Here is a 16,205-nt window from a genome sequence, read left to right as displayed (position 1 = left end):
ACAGATTCCTTCGCTCAGATTAGCTAATTTTGTTTTCCAACAGTGTGTATGTGCGTGTGTGTGTCTAGGCTTTAGGGCCTAGACTGTAAATTTTGCCTGCTGCGGGGTAGAAGCTGATTGATCTCTCAGTGTAAAATCGATAAGAAGACACTGTCATTTTTGTAACGAATGAGTCGCTGTGAGGAGATAGATTAAGACTCCACAGATCTCACTCTGCCGCTGTTTCATCAATCCCACCCTCGACTAGCAGAAGCGGCTTCAATCTCTGGCGCGCTGTATTAGCCTGGACCTGCAGAGGCCTCTCCATTATCCCCTGTATATTTCATTCCTATCAGCCGACATGGTAAAATCAAATATTTGCCCCTTTCCCCTCTCGTGTCTGATCCCCCTTGACTGATCTGTTTTATCATTTGCAGAAATACATCAAGCCGAGGGGTTGATTAAATCAAAAATCGAGGGCCATTGTCTTTCTCGTGTGTCCTTTATCAGAAGTAATGTAACAAGCGTGCTCATTTGTCTCCGGTTGTTACAAGGAATAAAGTCAGCAGTACTTTTCTGCTGTCGGCGAGGCTGAGATTAGGATAAGATTAATATAGTGCCTCTCGTCTTTCTACTCTTCCGCTCTCTGTCTGCTCTGTCGCCTCTTGTATCGCTGTGTCGGAGATGTGCCGATCTCCCTCGTGGGCCCCTGTTTAACCTTCACTGGCTCATCTATTATAGCGCACCTCCAGCCGGGACTCGTGTGCTAAATGCGCTCGTCATGCCTTTGCTGGATTGATGGTGGGAGAAAACCATTGCATAATCTCTACTCATCCTGGGCCATTTTTCACCCATTGCCTCTGCTTGTTCTTCTGATGTGGACTCATCTTGGGAGTGTGTTTGTGTCGGAGTGTGTGTTCGGAGGTGCATCGCTCATTTATCAAATATTAATACACGCATGTGTATGCAATATACAGTGATGAGTGTTTGAGTACATTTCTTTGGCATTCCACAAAGATGGGCCTTCACTTTCCTTGGATTGAGATTTCCTTTATGGATAGTAATTTATAATTGGATAGGAATTTTTTTTTTTTTAATTGCGAGAGCCTCTAGAGCAGGACAAGACCCCTGAGAGATGAATGACTGCTGACACATTTTAGCATTAATACACATAATAGTTTATTTTAGCTATATATATATATATATATATATATATATATATATATATATATATATATATATATATATATATATATATATATAAGTTTGAGTTGAAGTCAGAATTATTAGCCGCGCTTTGATTTTTTATTTTTTTTTTTTTATGTATATATTTCCCAAATGATGTTTAACAGAGCATAGAAATTTTCACGGTATGTCTGATAATATTTTTTTTTTCTGGAGAAAGTCTTATTTGTTTTATTTTGGCTAGAATAAAAGCAGTTTTACATTTTTTTTAACTATTTTAAGGTTAAAATTATAAGCCCCTTTAAGCTATTTTCCCAGATCTACCAGTCTACAGTCTACCAGTTCCCAGATTTCCCAGTCTACAGAAAAAAACATCATTATAAAATAACTTGCCTAATAACCCTAACCTGGGGTGCGTTTCCGAAAGGTTCCAAGTTCCGTCGTTACAAACAAACTGTTGATTTGGGGTTTCTCAAATCCATCGTTACAATGAACATTGGCAATTATAAATAAATTTGTTATTAGAAATGAGTTATCAAAACTATTATGTTTAGAAATGTGTTAAAAAAATCTCTGTTAAACAGAAATTCTAGAAAAAATAAACAGGGGGGCTAATAATTCTGACTTCAACTGTTTATAGTCTAAAGGGAGAGAGAGAGAGAGAGAGAGAGAGAGAGAGAGAGAGAGAGAGAGAGAGAGAGAGAGAGAGAGAGAGAGAGAGAGAGAGAGAGATGGAACATTAAATTAGTAAAATTTATAGTAAAAAAGACATTTTTATTGTCCATAAATGTAATTTGTTATCACAATATTGTCATATGACTAATTGTTTATCTATTTGTAACAATTATAATTGTGTATTTAGCATCAAATGTTGGCAATGAATTTAAACAAAAACAGCAATTTGTTTTATTTACTTTCATTTATTTATTTTATTAAGTTTAAAATGTATGGTTTCGAAAAGCATTGTAGTAAAAAAAATATGATTTGTGTTGTGATGGACATATTAAAATAGTAAATAATGGTTCTCCAATATGTTTAGAATGTGACTTAGACACACTAGTAATAGTGTGGAAGATCCTTGATATCATATTGTCTCTGGAACTGTATGAAAAGTTTTGTGCTTTTGTACTTTTGACATTGAGTCTCTGGGGAGTGCAGATCAAATACAAATGTAATTCCCTCTTGTACTCTCTCATAATCTTGTAACAATTGGTGCTTGTGTTCAGTAGATTATTTATGACCATCACCAGCATGTGTTAATCACAAGGACAAGCCCCTTCAAGAGTTTGTGGAGAGAGGGAGACAGAGAGGGATGTGGATAAACGGTGAGCGAGTGAGGGCTGTGGTGTGTAATACTTGTTTAATTCCCATTGGGTGTGCTTCTTATCAAATTAAAGTGGGGGTGAGGGGGTGGGGGCTTGTGTCAGGACTGACGGTTGTTCCTTTAGAACTGGGCAGCATGTGTAAAATCAGCCAACAAGAGATTTGGGGTGGTGCTAGTTAGGAATGGGGAGCAACCACACGGTATTGCATGCTCCTGTCACTTCACTCCCCCTCTCCCGCCCCGGGGTCAGCTGTCCCAGAGTGCCGGCTATAAGGACTGGCGCAGGGAGACAGGGGCCCACTACATCACCTCCAGCTGGGAGACTTATTACTCCCACCCCTCCTCACCTGGCCCAGCCATTCATAACATCATCAGGCTATTAAATATTCATGAGGTTCTGGACGGGGAGGGAGGGGGATTGGCTGGTGGGGAGAAGAGGGGAGGGGTGCAAGGGGTTTTGATTCTGCAGGTGGCTGTTAGGTCTGTAATTGGTCCCCACTTGCCTCAGCAGCGTAAAATTGTTTTCATTGTGCGTTCACAGGCAGGCCATGCGAGAGCTTCCCACAGGATCCAAAAAGAGAAATTTGACTTAAACAAGCTCCAAGCCTGCTGAATGAGAGACAAATAAGAGGAAGAGATGGTTTGGGGAGAGAAAACACCAGGAGAAGGCTAATAATTAACTAGCCTAGCACAAACAAAAGCAGAGAGTGGGATGAAGAGAACGACAGAAGAAAACAGAAAGAGATTACTCCAAAATAGAGGGGAAAATACGGTTGGGGTGGGAAGGGGGGGTTACCCCCTCACCCTTGTGGCCCTTGAGAACATCCATAGTCATCCGGGAGGAGGGGAGGGATGTTTGGGGGGAGAGAAAGAACGAGAAAGAGAGAAAAGTTTCCACCTGACTGGAGTTCCCATGGTTTGCCATGCAGGAGGGTAAGCAGGTTTCTGCAATAAACTCAGCCCATTGTCCCTCTAGAAAGGCCAGTCAGGTCCCTCCATTTGGATTCAAGAGTGTCTCTTTCTGTGCTCCTTGCGCTGAACTAATCACCACCGTACTTTGTTTAATTGCAACCAAAGGAAGAGATGCGTTCAAGAAGTCATTCTAATCCCACACACCCCCTCGAGTCCATTTCCTACACCCCGTCCTTCTCTCACTCAGCCTCCTTTTCCATTTATTGAGTTGCACAGTTATGCAAAGACAACAAACAGGGTTGCAGGTTCAATGCACTTTTGGATAAGGAGGTGGAGTAGGTAAGTGCCAATGCATGGAGAAGGCACACAGTACATGATTTTGCTGAGAGCGCTGACTGAAGTGGCGAGTGGCCGGTAAGCCTATTGGGCGGGAAGCTCGCTATAATCAGGTGCATGTCAAAGCCATTATAATGGACTCAAAATCACTGCTCCTCATTTTAAAATGGACATTCAGAAGGAGAAGGTGCGGGGTTTTGTGTGCAGTGACTCTGGGGTCACCCTCTTTGTTGAAGATGGGGGTGAGGGGTGGTCGGATTTATGGGACAAGGTCTTCACATTAGCACACACGCACTTATATATCTGATCCTAGTGCATGAAGAAACCATGCAGTTACCTTATCCAGGCTGGCCTTTCATCTTTATTAGATCCACATTTATCGTCTTTTTCCTTTGTTCCCTCTCAGAGGAAGCAAGCACACCTGAACCACACAGCTGATTTTGTGAGACCCAATATTATAAATTGCAGGCTTCAGGACAGGCATTAGAATAAATGATAAGATCGTACATGGGAATGGAGCTATGATGACTGGTGATCATTCACAATTAACTATAAGGTGTTTTAAGTTGCCATGCGTGACATCGCTCAAGACTTAACATCGCCCGTCACAGCAGGAGTTCACCACACAAGCTTGTCTGTGGTGGTGCTGATGGGGGGAAATCACCCTCCTCATCATCCCAGCATGGAGGAGACCTTTGCAGGGCGAGGCGCTCAAATCCTGTCATGGTAAAAGACTCCCCAAGTGACCCCGGGAGACTCATTTAACCCCTCACTGTGCCTGCAAACCATGCTAACACAGGGGATTTTAACACTTGATGCACTTTTGGGGTCCCACCCGGACCAGTTCATTGAGCACCGTAGGTGGGAAGAACCGAAATTTCTGAGCTGGGAAATCCTTCATGAATGGCATCTCTCTGGAATGACAAGCTTGGATTATATAGCTATGGTTTGTGTGAGGTTTTGGTATCTCAGTCAATGACTTGTTGAAAAGATTTTTATTTCTTTATATTTAGGTGATTATACACATACACATCCTCAATAAAAAATATGAAACCAACATGAATGCAAAATGTGCACTGCCATGTTTTAGGCAAACCTAGTGACTAGATTAAGCTTAGTTTTAAACCTGTACCCTAGACTAGTCTTTGCAAAACATTGCCCCTTTCAGTAGTTGTACCATTCTTCATAATGTTTTGATAACGTGAATCTAGATAAGATATGAAACATTTCCTCTCATTGTCAAGAGGTTTTCAAAAACAAGGGATTAATGGGACACAATTGCCATTCATGATGCTCTCTTTCTTAAGAGATAGGGGGATTTGGTATTGTGTGGGCAATTGGGCTGTCCCTCCCTCACTCTCTTGACTTCTGTGGGGGCTGACCGGAGGTCGAAACCAGCCAATGAGGGCTCTCTGCTGGCCTGTGAAATACTGCATTCTGGTCCCATCACTCTCTCTCCCTCTCTCGTCTCAAAGACTGTTTAAATGGTTGTGGTTTATTATTGCCCACTGAGGGCTAAAGTGATCCTCTGTGAGGCCTGTGGGAGAGGAGGGGCCACAGGACCTGGCTTTCTCTGCAGGCGCTTTTGCCGGACAGCTGTTCAGGCCTTGCCTGACTTTTCATATGGATATGTATGGTAATAGAAGGCAATGGAGTGGGGATGAAGAGGAGGCAGTGTTAGAGCCCTCACTCTCTTCAGCACGCCTCTAAAAGCTCCACAAAAGGAGCAGTAAAAGGGGGCCGCGCCGGTGAAGCTCCCACTTTTTGTGGGCCTGAATTAGTTCTGCAAAAGCAATGAAAGTGATCTTTAGCCGCGAGACAGGGGAAGTCTGCCCACGGGACCCGGCAAGCTCATTAGCACAAAAACGTCTAGCGCAGACAGATAATTGACTGAGGCAGATTCAACTATCACTCCCCCAGAGTCTGTCACAACAGTTCCTTGAGTGCGGCACACACACGGTACACCCCATCCCCACCCCTCCACCTTCAATGACATGATACAAACACATCCCATCACATTCCATTAACAGTTTGCGCTTTTTCCTCCTTTCGCTCGCAGCTTTTCCTCCCACATCCTGATCTGAGTGCTTCGTCACCGTGGGCGTTTTACCCAGTGGCGTTGAGATGAAATAGTATTTCACATACATCTCACCACGGGTTTCCCTGTTCATTCCGTCTGTAAAAATGAAACCTTCAGAGAATGTAACTGTTGACCATGTGGTTGCGCATCTATGAAGTTTTATCACCATCTTTATCCAAATTGGGTAATTAAAAACAAAAAAGATGGAAAATCTCTAGTCTAATGATTTTCTGAAAGTGTGGAGAGCTTGTTTGTGTGTGTGTGTGCTGAGCATAAATGACTGTGGCACACATGTTCAAACCCTGTAGAGGCCTCTGCCTGTGCTCATCATAATGGCAGTCTAACTGCTTCGAGGTTAAATTGACTGGAAAATGCTGTTTTAATTTTCATGTTAATTGAAATGGACTAATTGTTAATATATTCACAAGGCGAAAGTACCAAACTAAAATGGGATTTTGATTTCTGTCAAAATCATATTGGCTCTACATGGCAAATAACAATCAGTACATGACAAAAAAAATGCCAGCTTTATTATTTTATTTTTGCACTGATTAAATTTGGAATATTAGGACGGCCCAGCTGTTGAAGTGAATGCACTACATAGCCTGTGTTTTCTGACAAATTCCTACTTTCTACCAAATATTAGCAACATTAAAAGATTTGAAATGATGGATTCATGATCTTTTTAGCTCAGATAAAGGCTTTTGATAACAGGAAAAAACACCTTTTAATACATTTAATCTAATTCAATTGCCAAAAGTCCCTAAAAGGAATTACGAGATACGGACGGTGGGGGGTGAATCCGCATCTAACAATCACACTGCATTTGCAAAAGAGAGAGAAAAAGGGAAAAAAGACAGAGAAAAAGAATTTTGTCAAGCAGCTAAACAGGCCTATTCTCCATGGCAGCCCCCTTCCTTCACGGGCAACTATAGAAATTAGCCCTTGCCTTCTCTGCGCTCTCACACTTGGCTACACACGCTTGCATGGACACAAGGAAAAGTAGAAAAAAACTCTTTTCTTTCTGTCAGCATTCCTGGCCAACAATGGCTAGATTAGGCAACGTGAGGGCCCCCTTTGGGGGGGGCGTATTGAGCGGCCAATGGCCCCAGCAGGAACAGCTGGTGGGGGTTAATGGCGACTGAACTCCGCAGTCGGGACCCTTTCTCTATTGTGTTTTCCACTCATGGGAAGGGAAGGGGGCTGCTGACAGATTCTGGGTTGCAAGGGACCTTTAGTACAGTGTGCAGGGGTCATCCGAGTGGTGCATGTGTGTGTGTGGTGCATGTGGACTGCTGAATCAAAACTGGCTTCCGGGGACATTAGCATCAGTTTAGATTCGGCATCAAGAGGCGAGAAGGAGACCGAGGGGAAACTCTCCAAAACATATAGTGTATATTAGAGAAAGTAGAAAGTGAAGGCGGATTCCCGGTGAAAGAAATTATCCGCTTCCTTCTTTTTCTTCACTTTTCACCCTCTAATCAAGTCAATACAGGTGAGGTACGTCAGGATGAGTCAATTAAATTCAATTACTTTTACTCATTTGATTAATTAAATGTTCTTGATCTCAAGTACGCATTATTTTTATCCACTGTAATCTTTTTTTAATTTGAGGTTTCTGTCTTCCAGTTGGAAGCTGGTGTCTTGTACTGGCACATTAGATGCACACATCAGGTGCTCCTGCTATGATTACAAGTGTCAATTCTACATCTGTATGTAAATATATGTTGCATCTTGAATTCTAAAGATGATTCCATACAGAAGCCTCCTTGGACTTTCAGCGACAGTAAAACATAATCCATTGGCAGTGTACATAGTGTAGATTAGGTCAACTGGAATGCACAAATAATTCATTCATAAAATAAATTAAATATATATCATAATAATGTATATGACAAAAACAAGAATCATTTAATGCCATATGAAAAGGCTTCATCTTAGGATTAAACACCATTATTTTTTTTTTACAACAATAACACTATTCCTTTTAAGTTCTTTTTTAAGTTTTTCTCTTAATTATTCAAATTGAGTCAAACAGTTATGTAAATCTAAAAAGGGTAAACATATGTATCAAAATATGAAAAGTAATGACACCATAGTTTATATGTACCATATTGCAATAAATTTCTGACTCAATTCGATGTTTCATAAGTTTGTAGAATTGTCAGACAAATGTATATAGTTTTTTTAATCTGAAAAATTAATTATTATTCTGCAGAAGAAATTTGTATAATAAAAAAATATATATAATTAAATGATTTATATGTAAATGTTAAATGTTTAAGATTAACCTTCAACAAGCTGCAATTACCTAAAATCTAACTTTACTGGATAGATAAGTGGATAAGTAATTTAGTTACAATAACAATTTTGTAACTAATTTCACCCATATATATATATATATATATATATATATAGTTTTATACACACACAGACACTTTCACAAGTCATAAAGTGAGTCAGGCCCTTCTAAATTACAAAAATGACAGCAATGTCTCCACCAATAGTGTACTAAACACATTTCATTTTCTTTAATTTATACAAATTGCCATACAAAACTGTCTTTCACAACTTAGTGACCTGAAACCCATGCTGCAGCTTGTTTGTGAACATCATGCCACGAGATTGCCATCTCGACAGGACATGGTTTCTTGTCAAATGAGGAAGCTTCCTGGTGAGAGCTGACAGGTTTAATCCCAAACTCCAGCAAGCAGAATTCCCTCCATCTAATGTCAAGCCACTGCTTCACGTCGCTCATTAGTTGCCTGATTATGATAGCACACCGGTGTAACATTTAATCGAGGCTGACACCAGATTTGCCCCTGCTGCAAATCCCCCTCTGCCATGCAAATTGAGTTGTTTGAGTGTATGTGTGTGTATGTAAGGGGGGTGTTTGATATGGTGCTGCAGGCTCGGAAATGAAAGATTAGTGTGGAGATGAGACACAGGGGACGTCTGGCCTCTGCTCCCTGTACTGTGATTACAAAGACGCCTTCGGAGCGTTTGGTGTTTTCCACGCGGAGCAAAAAATGGGCAGTGTGTTCAGGGCTGAGGGAGATGAAATTAAAAGTGCTTTTATCACTCCATCCCCAGTGAACATTTAGAAGAGCCTTCAGTAAAATCAGAGAGTCTCTAGATAAGGTATGTGTACAGTACAGTGATGTACTAGATATGGAAGTGTTCGCTTTACGTTTTTGAAAAGTTTTTGCTTACAGATCACAGCATTGTCAAAATATGACAATGGATATCATAAAAAATTATATTGTGCATATTAGGCCAGAGGTTGTCAATGACACTTTTTAAAGAAGTACTTGCACAAACACAATGTACACTCAAGGTACAACTTATTTTAGCATTTTCAGTCACATATTTGTTGCATAGTATGTTTCAGATTATAATTGAAAAAGATGCCGTTAGTCTGAAAACATTGAATGTGCTACACTAGTCAAAAAGAAGAAATTAAGTAAACTTTTTAAGTTACGTTTTTCACAAATTTAGGCGGATTGAACATAAAAAATTAAGTTGTCCCCCCAAAAACCTCAAGAACTGTGTTGTTTCCACTCATTTTAAATAAGTAGCTTGAACAAGCAGCAAATGTCATTTTTGAGTAAAATATAAACCAGCATGAATAAATGAATGAAATGTTAGGTACTATTTTCTTGCTAAATATCAACAAAATTGGGAAGAGTATCTATTTTCACTTCATGATTTTAAAATGCTTATTTAAAAAAAAAAAAAAAAAAGATTAAAGCAGTCATAATTGTCCCCAAACCAAGTGTAAATGCTGCATCATGCTACATTGTAAAAAAAATGTCAGTGAATTTAATGTTAAAAACTTGTAAAAATACTACAGTAAAGATATGTTTCATGGTTAGTTAGTGAGTAAATAACCATAAATTCCCAGAATTCCCAACGTGCTTTTTTTTTTTTTTTTTACCTTACTATGGTTATTTATATTTTTTGCATCAGTTATATACAGCCAAGATTAATGTTACATCTTCTGTCAATTACTAACTTGTTAATGCATTACTTATTTTTTTAATTATTGCAACCACAGCAGCCTTTTTTATGCACTGTCAATTTTAAAGATTAATTAATTATTTTTTTACAGTCCATGCTAGTAGTTGTCACTTCATAAAGAAATGCTACACATCTGTGCACAAACAGGACTTTAATTTCCCATGGTTTCTTTGGTTTTCAAGTACTATTAGACTGAACACATAATGTGCTTTACTTTTTCATAAAGTCACGCATTTGTAGTTTAATCTTTGAAACATTTTTTAAATGATTAAAAGCAAATTGCTGTCAAAAAAATGAACAAATTTCTGTTTTGAGCTGCACGATGGCGCAGTGGGTAGCAGAATCGCCTCACAGCAAGAAGGTCGCTGGTTCAAGCCCAAGCTGGGTCAGTTGGCATTTCTGTATGGAGTTTGCATGTTCTCCCTTTGTTTGGGTGGGTTTCCTCCGGGTGATCCGGTTTTCCTCACAAGTCCAAAAACATGTGCTATAGGTGAACTGAAATCTGTAGTAGTGTACCTGTTTGAATGAATGTGTATGGATGGGTGTTTCCCAGTGGTGGGTTGCTGCTGAAAGGGCATCAGCTGTGTAAAAGAAATGCTGGATAAGTTGGCAGTTCATTCCACTGTGGCGACCCCAGATTAATAAAGGGACTAAGCCGAAAAGAAAATGAATGAATGAATGTTTTGTTTTGAACGTAAAAAGGTAGTCTGAAACTATGAAGCAGGAAAAAAAATAAAAATAAATTAGCGATTATTTTCCTGTTAAATATCTTCTAGAATTAGAAAATGATCAAAGTAGTTTTAAAATAAAAAAATGAAAATAAATAATAATCCTGATTCTTCAAGGACAGGTTTGAATGCAGGACATTTATTTTCATCCTACTCTTTTGTGTCCTGTGAGATTGAAGGGTATGTGTTTGATGGATAGGTTTGGGGATCAAATATTATGGGTTGCCTGTACAAAGACGTGTTATCAAAGTGCTTTTGGCCAACCTTTTCTTTATATTTTGAGGATTTTAAGGCATTTCAGCAGTACTTTTTCTGGTCAAGGCACTTTAGATTTACATTCTGGTATCATATTTTTGACATACTGTAAACCACAACAACTCACTGTTTTGTCTGTCAGTCATTAAAGGCATCAGTCTTTATGATCTATTGCTGTGCAAAACTTACACCTGCATACTGTATGTGACAAACACCATGAAAGACACATTATTCACAGTAGTTTATGCAGATTCTGTTTCAATATGTAACAGCTTTCAACAACATTTTAAAAATTAGTTATTTTTTCTCATTTCTTAAAATACATAATACAATACAATATATAATAATCATATTACCTACATTTTAGGACTTATGAGGGCATCCATGTTGAAGTCAAATGATCATCCATGAATATTGTTTATTTTGCCTATGTTCAAATACACCCACTTAACTGCAAGTAGATGAAAAAATAGAATGTGAAAATGAATGCACAAATTTATAAAGCAACTGCTTATGAGAATATAGAGTACAAATCCAATGCACTTTAGTATCTCATGATGAGGAAACAGGTGAGATGAATTACAGTAAAGTGACACAACTGACACACTAAGGGCATGCTCACAACTAGATGCAGTTGGCTTGAACCATGCCGAGGTGTGATTGTCCCCCTTCCCCTCTCTACCTGACAGCCAGCACTCGCACTGCAACCTTAACATGCCTACGTCATCAATGATGCAACTGTTTAAGCCTCATTCACACTACGAGCGACTCACAGTGGTAAAGTGACAAGCGACCATTCATTCCAATGTAAAGTGAGTGACTTTCAGCAACTTCCGTCTACACAAGCAACATCGACCATTGGCGACCAAGGAGGCGTGTCAAGTGACACGACAAAGTTGAGAATCCTTAATTTTTATGCAAATGAAGAGCGACTTTCTTTAGTGACAGCCAATAGGAGCACTAGTAGAGCTCACATGATCCTCTTTCAGCTCGACAGGCAGCTACAAAGTCGCTGCTACTGTAAATAAGGCATTAGTTCAACCAGAAGAGAAGCGCTCTCGCTCAGCACAGTGGAGATTTCTTTAGTTATATAGTGACACGCAGTGAAACATTTTTGCCAATCAGACCCACAACTTTTGACACTCATTTATTATCATAAAAGACTTCATGCTGCACGTATTAGGAGGCTTTGCTGAAGGTATCAGCTGATGTGCAGCAAGGGGTTAGCGTCTTTAATGAACTACAACAGTTTGTGGTCATTGAACAGTGAGAATGATTAATAAATCCATATGAAACAGTCCTGTAAAAGTGGCGTTGCATCTTCAGTTGGGTGCTCAGGCATGCTTTGCACTCACACTACAACCGCTTACAATACCAAAGCCCAACCGAACCACGCTCTGGCACTCAAATGGGCCAAGGCCAGCCAATTGAACTGTGCCTGGGCCCGATTCAGAGCACTCACACTTGTCAAACGAAACAGGAAATTTGTATTGTGTTTTCATATTAAAATGCACAACTTTTCCTATGATTATGCTTACAACAGTTTTCAACCCTCAAAAACTTTTTAATACTTTAGAATTCAATGCAGTCCCTGTATTTATGTTGTTGTAATCAAAGATGTACTGCACTTCATTATTTTGTAAAAATGTATGTGCCCTTATAACCAAAACATTTCCTCCTCCAAAATGACTTTTTTGGCCAAATCACAATTTCCTTAGCCATTCCCCTTAACCCTTCATCACCCCTTGGAATTTGAAGACCCCTACCCCCTCACGTGAACGCACAAAATGAGTAGGTAGTGGTGTCCAAATTCTCTTTAACTTGAAGGTGTAGGGCTAGAGGGAAGGGATAGATGCCCCTAGAAACAGAGATTTTCCAGGACCACACTCGAAACCAAGGGGTAAGAAAACTTCCCAGAATACCCCATCTACAGCGGCAGCTTGGCTGCACACGGAAGTCAAGAGATGCACAAATTAGATTTTTTTTTTTTTTTTTTTTTGTCATTATTATGAATTTTTACAACAAACAAGCACTTGTTTTAATACATTCATAGCAGCGTTCTTGTTTTACCATCATGCTTAAAAAAAAAAAAAAAACTTAATTCATAATAATAACTCTTGTAAAGCAGTCCCACAACATACTTTTACATCTGACACTCGAATACCCTAGCAGAAAATTCTAGTGGCTGGGAATGACCAAGTGTCTGCTATGTTGGTGTTAATGTTGTTTTCATGTTGTTTTAGATGAATATGGCCACGGTGTAAATACACAGAACAGTTATGAGCTTATCTCATTATATCGTTATGATAACATGATATCGTTGTCTTCAGTGATTTCCTGAAGATAAATACCAAAAAATAACACAACTAGAATAACAGCAGTTGCAATCGTCAATCTCTTATGAAGCAAGACATCGCAATGACATGATGACAGGTGCTGTAGTGCTGTCTCATTTCTTAAGAAACAATTGTGAAGCCTTTCCCCTTCACACTATGTTTCAAGAACCAAAGGCAATGGGAAGTGGTACGAAAATATAATTCGGATAGGGCTTTTATCTTAAGAGGCATTACCCCTAATAATCGGGGTTGTTATTATTATTCACATTTTTCATATTTTGAAAATGAAGGCATGATTACGCACATGCAATCGTTGATTGGGATTCCTTTCCTTATTCGACAAGACTAATGGTCATAAGATCTTTACAGTATGTTGAGTTTTGTTTTGTTTTTGTGACAGCACAAGTTAAAAAAAACAAGATGATAGAAGTCTTGTGGGTTTTCTTTATATTAAAATGACACAATGTTTTAAAAGCCGCTAAATCCCGAGAACCAATCAGAAGCGCAAATCAAATAATATGTTTTTAATGAAGCAGCATGCTGATACGCCGGCTTTTATGAAGAAACATAATTAATTTAATTTAATTTATTTTGCTTTCGATTTTTAAAGATGGAGTTTGAGGAGCTGGATGAGCCTGTCTGACTCTCAGTGAATGGCATATGAAAACGTTCCTTACCTCAAAACTCTGTGCATTATAAAAAAATGAAAACACACGGTACAGTCGGAAGTGTAACATGCTTGCATAACGATTCTTTGTGCAGTGATGCTACTTTGAATGAGTCAGATTTACTATTCATTAGACGGCAACTGCGTTTGATGAAAGACAGAGTTAAGATGCCGTTCTTTTATTTCACATTAGCTATTTCTGTTTCCATATTGTATTTTTCAGCTATTTAAAGATAAATATAATGTATAAAACTATATATTATTTGTATTACTTCATAATAAATATACATCTGATAAGCTGTTTTTATTAATGGACAATTCACATATATTGATGTTTCACAATGTTTTTACACTACATTATCTGAATCTACCAAGCTTAGTTTACAATGTTTGCAATGTTTACATTGTTCTACTTACATTAAATCTAAATCCCAAATATCAGAAATGACAACAGATTGAATTTTATTAATGTCAGTTTAATAAGATTTATTATTGTCAGTTTTAATGTTATTGTTTAATGCACTTGCTTGACAGATTTCATTTATTCATTTTTCTACAGTTCTTTCCCTGATTTATCACAGCGGAATAAACCGCCATTTACTTCAAAGATTTATTCATTCATTTTCTTGTGTACTTAGTCACCACAGCGGAATGAACCACCAACTTATCCAGCACAGTTTTACACTGTGGATGCCCTTCCAGCTGCAACCCATCTCTGGGAAACATCCACACAAACACACACACATACACACACACACACACACTACGGACAACTTAGCCTACCCAATTCACCTGTACCACATGTCTTTGGACTGTGGGGGAAACCGGAGCACCCGGTAGGAAACCCACGTGAACACAGGGAGAACATGCAAACTCCACACAGAAATGCCTACTGAGCCGAGGTTCGAACCAGCGACCTTTCAGGTGGTTTGTGTAATTTGATTTATGTTTGGTAAAATAATTTCTAACTGTATCTTTAGTGATTTTTCACCTAAATACAATGTCTTGTCCAAATAGGTGGATTTAAAGGTTTTTGCAAAAAAAAAGTGGATTTATCTGGTTTTGACGCAAAAGAAACTTTGCCTTGTTAAAAAACAAAGAATTGTCTAAAGTGACATTTTTGAAAAAAAAAAAAGGTATTTTATTTAGCAGCTAATAATCTTTTTATTACATTTGAAATGAAACTTCTAACCCTAATTATTGGAGCCTGATAGAACATTCTCATTTACAAGAAAAGAGTTGTGATGGGTTTACAGGGTTTGCATCTGAACTTTTCTTATGCACTAACCATGTAAGACTGCAGGAACAAAGAGGCGGATCCACGTGGAAATCAAACACCAACATTACCTCACAAACACAAAAAAACGAACGACAAACAAGAAGTGAAACACAGGGAACTTAAAAAATAATAATAATAAAAACTAGGGTGTGCAGGCAATCAATATCACCATAGGAACAAAAGATGGAGGAACACAAATACAACAATGCACCAGACATGGCATGTACATAATAACAAACCATATTTTATGGAGGCTTACAGAAAATTTCTTTTTCTCCCCAATAGCAATTTTTTAAACAATTTACTTCTTATTAAAACCCTTTTTGGTCAATTTGGCATCATTTTGCCGGTGAAGTCATTAAATGGGTAGATTTCAGGAATCTCCTACTTAGAGCAACCCCCTACTCTTCCTGTAACACCTGTTTTCATCACTCCCTCCTCTCATTCTGTAATGATAGCAGAAGCCTTGAGCACAGCAAGAGCCAGGACGTGTGTCGTCCTCACCCCCCTCCTATCAGTAAACATTTCATTTCCTTGTCCTGTCAGTAGCGTCTTTGCTCTGTGCTTGTTGGCAGGGCCCCTAATCTGAAACACAAACTCACTTTTGTAGATTAGCCACTTCATCTTCCTCTTCTCATTGAGGACACTGTTGTCGCCCCCCACCTCGAGTTATGCTGTTCCCATTCGCCAAACTCAGTTGAGCCACTCTAGTCAGGACCCGCTGTGTTTGCCATCCTCCCAGTTCGTTTACCCAAGTCATTGTCTGTTTTTAAAATGGCTCTAATGACAAGACACAGCAGGCAAAAGCAGCTTTTTTCACGCATCTATCGTTCTTTTTATCAGTCTAAAAGAAAGGATACACAAGATATTATTTCAGGTGTTTCTTTTTTCATTGTTTGAGTCAGTAGATTTTCATTACAATGCATATTTTTAGAAGATGTTATAATTTTTGTTTGCTCCTGCACTAAATCTCCACTCTTAACGCACTATAATCTACATTCTGAAGAGATTTACAGAGGAATAGTTAATAGAATTTGCCTGATTATACAGTATACAGGTGAAGAAATGAAATGATCAATTATTAATGGAGTGAAGATATGTTTC

Source organism: Danio rerio, chromosome 16, assembly GCF_049306965.1.
Source record: "Danio rerio strain Tuebingen ecotype United States chromosome 16, GRCz12tu, whole genome shotgun sequence".
Taxonomy (NCBI): Eukaryota; Metazoa; Chordata; class Actinopteri; order Cypriniformes; family Danionidae; genus Danio; species Danio rerio.
The sequence above is the reverse complement of the archived record's forward strand: the minus strand, read 5'-3'. Positions refer to the sequence as shown.